Raw genomic sequence first — 7677 nt, 5'->3', positions numbered from 1 at the left:
TTACAGGTGCGCACTACCATACCTGGCTAATTTTTTGATTTATTGTAGAGATGAGGTCTCGCTAAGTTTCCCAGGCTGTTCTTGAACCCATGGGCTCAGGCAATTCTCTCACCTTGGCCTCCTAAAGTGCTGGGATTATAGGCTTGAGCCACTGTGCCCGGCCTCGAAACTATTTTATTAACTGATTTTATTTTACCCTTACAGATCCTTTAACAAACAGTGCCATCTACTGAAGAACTAAGAGGAAATACTTTTCCTTTAAACTGAATGTTACAGAGCAATTGAAAAAATGACAACTATTGGTTTATTCATTCAATAAATATATGTTCAACATCTATATACATTCAACATCTATATACCAAGTGGTATACTTGGCATTGAACTGTATCAGAAATATATAGAGCTTATAGTCTAGTGGGAGACTGTATTTTATTGTAAGCACAATTGGAAGTTACTGGGGTAGTATTTCTTGCACCCATCACATTTTCTTTATCCATTCATTCCCAATGGACATTTAGGCTGCTTCCACCTCTTGGCTATTTTAATTAAAGCTGCAATGAACATGGGTGTTCAAAAATCTCTTTGAGATCCTGCTTTCAATTCTTTTGGCTGTATTGCCAGAAGAGGAATTGCTGGATCATACTGTAACTCTTCTTTGAGTTTTTTGAGGAAACTCCATACTAATTTTCATAGCAACTACCTCATCTTACCTTCTTGGCAGCAAGGCACAGGGATTCCAACTTCTCTGCATACCCCAATACTTGTTTATTTTCTGTTTTCCTGATAGGGTCATTCTACTGGGTGTGAAGTGAATCTCATTGTGGTGTGTTTTTTGTTTCTGGTTTTATTCTGAAACAGTTTCACTCTGTTGTCCAGGCTGGAATGCAGTCTCATGATAATGGCTCACTGCAGCCTCAACCACCCACACTCAGGGGATCCTTCCATCTCAGCTTCCTGAGTAGCTGGGATTACAGGCATGCACCACCACGCCCAGCTAATATTAAAAATTTTTTTGTAAAGATGAGGTATCACTATGTTGCCCAGGCTGGTCTCGAACTCTAGGGCTCAAGCAATCCTCCTGCCTCGACCTCCCAACATGATGGGATTATAGGTGTGAATCACCACTCAAGGCCTCATTGTGATTTTGATTTACATTTTTCTAATGATTAGGGATGTTGAATATCTTTTCATGTGCTTGTTGGCCATTTGTATGTCTTATTTGGAAAAATGTCTATTCAGGTCCTTTGCCCATTTTATTTTAATTTATCTATCTATTTTTCTTGCTTGATAGGGACTTGACTAGGACATTCTTATTATTGATTTGCTATGTTTTGTTGATATATCAGGGAAAAAGGAAGAAGCACAATGAGCCGACGATACTTAAAACTTTGCCTATACTAGTGACATTACACCTTTTAGATGAGGTGAATGGAGAAGATACACAAAATTTATTTCAAGAACCAGGGTAGGTATCTGCTACGAGGCTAGAAGTCTTAAATAATAGAGTTCATTCAATTATGATTCCTCTCTCCGAAACAAGAATATATTATTTCATACTTATGAAGTTTCACATGGGGATTTATCAATTGTTTTTTTCTTTGCCCATTTTATTTATTTATTTATTACTTGGAGTCTCACCCCGTCGCCCAGGCTGGAGTGTAGTGGCACACTCATGGCCACTCCAGCGTCGACCTGCTAGGTTCCAGCGATCCTTCCGCCTCAGCCTTCCGAGTAGCTGGAACTACAGAGGAGTGCTACCGTGCCCAGCTTATTTTTTTATTTTATTGTAGAGATGAGGTCTTGCCTATTTTCCCCGGGCTGGTCTCAAATCCGCAAACTCAGGCAATCCACTCTCCTCGGCCTCTCAAAGTGCTGGGATTACAGACTGAGCCACCAGCCTGGCCGTTCTTTGCCCGTTTTAAATTGGGTTACTTGCTTTGTTGTTGTTGAGTTTTAGGAGTTCTCTATATATTCTGCAAATTAACCTCTTATCAGAAATGATTGGCAACTATGTTCTTCCTTTCTATAGGCTGCCTTTTCACTGTGTTGATTACTTCTTTTAACACGCCGAAGTTTGATGTCATCCCAGTTGTCCATTCTTGATTTTCTTGCTAAAATTCTTTTTGAAGGCATTGGAGACCCAGGCCTGTGAGGATTCATGGAACGAAAATTCCATGAATTGCCTTGAGATGTAGTGCCAAGTTGAACCTGACTTTTGGCACTGCATCTCAAGGCAATTGCTGACGGTAAGTGGCAGCTGAGAGTCTAAGTTGCTGAGTAGCAGGAAGCAGTGGCTGAGAGGCTGACAAGTTGAACAGAGGTCTGGCAGACGCTGCAAAAGCTATGCCCTAGGCGTTCTCTATATATTCTGAAAATTAACCTCTTATCAGACATATGATTTGCAATTATGTTCTCCCTTCCCATAGGCTGCCGTTTCACTGTGTTACTTCTTTTAACATGCAGAAGTTAAAAGGGGTAAATAATTTACCCCTGCTCTAATAGCCTTCTAGAAGAAATAGTAATCGCCTCTGGAGGAAGATGGCATTATTCAGAGCCTTAAATTATCTCTACAATTTTTCTTATATAAAGCCCAGGAAGCACTAACAAATTTATCAGATATACCTGGAAATAAGATCAAATGATGGAAAACCAACAGAAAAAGAAAACATTCCCAGAGAATAGAAAAGAAACCCGCAGGAACTCCAGGTATGTATTGGAATTCAGAAATGACTTCAGGGTTCTTTGTTTGTTTGCTTGTTTGTTTTTAGAGTCAGTCTCACTCTGTTGCCCAGTCTGGAGTGCAGTGGCATAATCATGGCTCACCACAGCCTCCACCTCCTGGGCTCAGGTGATCCTTCCACCTCAGCTTCCTGAGTAGCTGGGACTATAGGCATGTGGGACCACACCTGGCTAATCTGGGTCTTGATTCTCTATGTTTACCTTAAATATTTTCTTTCTTTCTTTCTTTTATTATTATTTTTATTATGAAGTTGTGGGGTACAGTTAAGGGTTAGGTATACAATTGCGTTTCATTCAGGCACCCTGTTACCTTAAATATTTTCTGAGTGCTTAGCAAGTATCAGGGACTGTGCAATGTGGGAATAAATCATGGTCTCTGATATCAAAAGCTTACAGCCTATGCTAGACTAAATAGCAGGTGCCCAAAGATGTTCATGTCTTAATCCCTAGAATTTGTGAATGTGTTACATGTTTTTAAAATTTTTCAAATTTATTATTTTTTTAAAGACAGTTTCTCAGTTTGTCTCCCTGGCTGGAGTACAGTGGCATGATCATAGCTCTCTGCAGTCTTTGATCTCCTGGGCTTAAGTGATCCTCCCACCTCAGCCTTCAGAATAACTGAGTCTACAGGTGTGTACCACCATGACCAACCAATTTTTAATTTTTGTTTGTAGAGATGAGGTCTTGCTATGTTACCCAGGCTGGGCTCAAACTCCTGGCCTTAAGCTATCCTCTCATTTCAGCCTCCCAAAATGTTGGGATTACAGACATAAGCCACTGTGCCCTCGCCCCTCACATATGTAAGGAACTTTGCAGATGTGATTAAGGATTTTGAGATAGGGAGATTATCCTGGATTATCTGGGTGAGTTCAATGTAATCACAAGGGTCACTATAAGAGGAAGACAAGAGGAGATCAGTCAAGAGTAGGAAACGTGAAGATAAAAAAGGCAAGGAAATGAATTCTCCTCTGAGGGTCCAAGAGGAACCAGCTCTGATACTTTGACTTGAGCTCTGTGAGACCAATTTCGGACCTCTGATCTCTAGAACTGAAAGATAAAATATGTGAACTGTTTTAAGCCATTAAGGGTGTAGCAATTTGTTATAGCAGCAACAGGAAAGTAACACATAACCTAAGAGGGGAGACAATTATATCATCAATAACTTCAAAGTGGTAAATACTATGGAAGCACAAAGCTAAAGCACTCAGTCCAACCTGAGAATTCAGGGAATCAGATACAATGGTAATTGATAAGATCCCACAATTATCAATTAATCGCCAGTACAAGGATCACTTAAATCAAAGAGCAGATTGGAAGAAGCCTTGTGTTAGTCACATCCCGTGAAGCACAAACTCCATGCCAAAGGCAAAGGGAAGGATTTAAATAGGGCATGACCTGGTCAGATAGGTTTTGAGAAACTTCACTCAGAGAATGTGGACACTGGAGAAAGACCTGTCACAGATCTATAGTAATTGTCCAAGTGAGAAATTATTTTGTAAATAAATACATGAATTAACATATTAGGAATCTTTTTGACAGGTATACAAAGAACTCTGTGACAAATTACTGAGGGAAATAACTTTATTAGAGTTATTACTTTAAATTTTCAATTATGGGAAGAATATTTCAAATGTAAATTAAGAAGCAAATTCATCAAGATCTTACCTATATAAAATATGTATTTTTGGGAGCTGGCATGGTAGTGCACTCCTGCTATCCTACCACCTTGGGAGGCTAAGGCAGGAGGATCACTTAAGGTCAGGAGTTCAAGACCAGCCTAGGCAACATAGCAAGATCTAGTCTCTGAAAAAAAAAAAAAATTAGCCAGGTGTGGTGGCATGTGCCTGTATTACCAGTTACTTGGGAGGGTGAGGTGAAGGATTGCCTGAACTCAGGAGGTTGACGCTGCAGTGAGCCACGATCGTGCCACTGCACTTTAGCCTTGGTAACAGAGTAAGACTGACTCAAAAAAAAAATTGGTATGGAATAAACTGGTACCTAAGGTGTGGGTTTATGGCCTGTATGTTAAAGGCAGGGATTCCTAGGAACTGGCAGGCAGGCACCCACCTTCTAGATAGGCAGCTGTTCTAACGTTTGCCGAAGCTCTCAGAATAGCACAATACAGTCCATATAAAACGTTTCTTTTCTATTTCCAAGCTTGCCTTTCAATGAGTAGTAGAATGAAGAATAATTAATTCTTCAAAATGATTATTTGACTTCTATATACTAGGTCTAAGAAATGTAGATACCTATTATAATAAATAGCTTTCATATAGCACTTATCATTTAGTGAATGTGCTTTTATATTTGGTATGCTATTTGTAATTTTATAGCAACAATGGAAATTCTAGGCTATGGAATTTGACTTAAATAAGTTCAAGACAGGCAATCCTTGAAATATTTTTCATAATAAAACTCTATATTGATCCGTAATAGCAAACAATTCTACAGTATGTGGTTGATGTTATTCTATGTACCTTGCAGGTACAAACTAGTTAGTCCTCATAACAATCCTATAAGGTGCTTACTATTTTTTTACTTTAAAATTGCGGGTACAATTCAGGGTTAGGCATACAAATATTCGTTTTGCAGGTACCCTTGTTGATGAGGTGTGCTTCCTCTTCCCCAGGCAGATTCCCACTACTGCCAATCCCACCTCCCTGCACCCCCACCCCCCTGCAGTTTCCCGCTGTTGTCAATCCTTTTCTTATAGTATTACAATAGTTGTTCAAGGTCCACTTATGAGTGAGAACACGTGATACTCAGTTCTTTGTCTCTGTGAAAGATCACTCAGTATTATAGACTTTAAGTCGGTGTTTACTATTTTTATTCCTAGTTTATAGAAGAGAAATTGAGTCAGAGTTTAAGTTACATGGCCCAAGATCATATGGGCCATGTAATTTGTAAGTGGCAGAGCCAGGATTTGGTTCAGGCAATCTGGCAGTCAAAATTGTGCTTTTAATTATTTCATGACACTGCCTCTTGCTACTAATCTATTAACTTTAATAGATTAGCATGCTTGCAGATTCAAACTGCTCTAACTTGTAGCTTCAATTTATCACAATGAGCTGTTGGGAGATTAATTACAGTGATTAATGCAAATGTTAAGAATACAACAAAGTCAAACTAAGGATCACACATAAAGTAAAGGAAAAAAGATTCGTCAGTCATCAGGTCTTAATGATGCCTGTTATTTTCACTTTCCTTTTCCTTCTTTCTATCATGCCCACTGAGATTGTAAGCACCATAGGATCAGCGATCCAACTTTCTTGTCTGTTTTATAGTCTCTGCATCTAGCATGGTACCCAGTGGGCACCCAATAAATATTTGACCCATGACAGAACCTGTGACCTCAGAAGAATGCTCTTCAAAAGACCTTTTATCTGCATTGATTAAATTAGCTATTGTGGTACTTTTTAAGATTACATGAGTAAAACCCTAATGAGTCCTCACTGTCAAAAATTTCAAACACATAAGAGCTTGAAATACCCATTCTCTACTCACCAAGATATTCTCTTTCCCAGGTAGCCACTGGGAGAAAAAAAAAATAGTTTTTTGTTTTGAGTTGGAGTCTCACTCTGTTGCCCAGCTGGAGTTCAGTGGCACGCTCACAGCCACGGTACTCAACCTGCTGGGCTCAGGTGATCCTTCCACCTCAGCCTTCCAAGTAGCTGGAACTACAGGCATGCACCGCTCCACCCGACTAATTTATTTATTTATTTACTTATTGTAGAGATGAGGCCCAGGCTGGCCTCGAACCCGTGGGCTCAGACAATCCTCTCACCTTGACCTCCCAAAGCGCCGGGACTATAGGTGTGAGCCACCATGCTTGGCCAACACTCTCTTGTTTAATGTTCTCTTTGGGTTCTCTTCCTATGCATTTGCATACACCTATGCACATACACATGTTTATATAACTTAAAGACATACATGAAACAACACATACACATTATTCTGCAACTGCCTCTGGTCGATTTCTCACGCCATCATCAAACTATTTCATTTCTCTTAGCAGCTCTCTAGAAATACACGGTATGAATATATTTTCGTGTAATTCTGATGGATGTTTAGGTCGCTTCCTATTAGTGTTTGTGAAAAACCACGTTACAGTAAACATTCTTGTGCCAATATCGACTCCTGTTTTTGGAAAAAGCCACGTGGCAGGCAGGATGTTTTAGGACGCACTTTGACAGTTGCCTCATGCCTCGCCCTTTGAAAGGACTAACGGTTGGAGGGCGGATGACGCAAAGTAAGTCGAGTAATAAGATGCCCCGTTATGGTGCTCAGAAAGTAGTTCTTCCTCTTTTCTTTTTTTTTTTTGAGTTGGCGTCTCACTCTGTCGTCCAGACTGGAGGGCAGTGGCCGCTCCCGGCCACCGCAGCCTCGACCTGCTGGGCTCCGGCGATCCTTCCGCCTCAGCCTTCCGAGTAGCCGGAATTACAGGCAGGCGCTACCACGCCCGGCTGATTTTTTGATTTATTGTAGAGATGAGGTCTCGCCGCCCAGGTGGGTCTCGAACCCGCGGGCGCAGGCAATCCACTCACCTCAGTCTCCCAAAGGCGCGGGATTACAGGCTGAGCCACCGAGCCCGGACCTCTTTTCTTTTAAAAAAAAAAAAAAAAAAAAATCCGAACAGGACTTCAGGAGAGCGGCAGGACTCCGATGGTACAGCAGGCTGCTCGGAAGCACCGCCGGGACAGCGCCCTGCTAAGCCCGCAACCCATCAGTTGCGCCCGTGTTAGGCCAGACTGAGGGTGCAACTCCCCCACGTATTAAAAGTCGTCTGGACCCAGTCGGGCGAGACCGGAGGCGCCGACGCGACACGAGACGGGCCGTGGATTGCGCGTGGCGAAACCCAGGCGGGGTCGAGGGACGCCCGCGGGAGCCGCCGGCGCCATGGCGGCCGCGCTCGGCCACCGCGGAGGACTCGCTTTCCCA

At 41.7% G+C, this 7677-nt stretch overlaps 1 protein-coding gene across 1 annotated transcript in view; it reads left to right on the top strand.

The window, feature by feature from the left end:
* Nucleotides 1-7677, top strand: part of LOC103273967 (WASH complex subunit 4-like) — a gene marked incomplete at its 3' end in the record, with an annotated part of 58220 nt that overhangs the window by 15606 nt on the left and 34937 nt on the right. The window lies entirely within an intron of this gene.

The sequence above is a fragment of the Carlito syrichta genome, unplaced genomic scaffold, assembly GCF_000164805.1.
Source record: "Carlito syrichta isolate Samal-C Ts95f unplaced genomic scaffold, Tarsius_syrichta-2.0.1 Scaffold314326, whole genome shotgun sequence".
In the NCBI taxonomy this organism is placed as follows: domain Eukaryota; kingdom Metazoa; phylum Chordata; class Mammalia; order Primates; family Tarsiidae; genus Carlito; species Carlito syrichta.
This window is presented reverse-complemented; position numbering and strand designations above follow the sequence as displayed.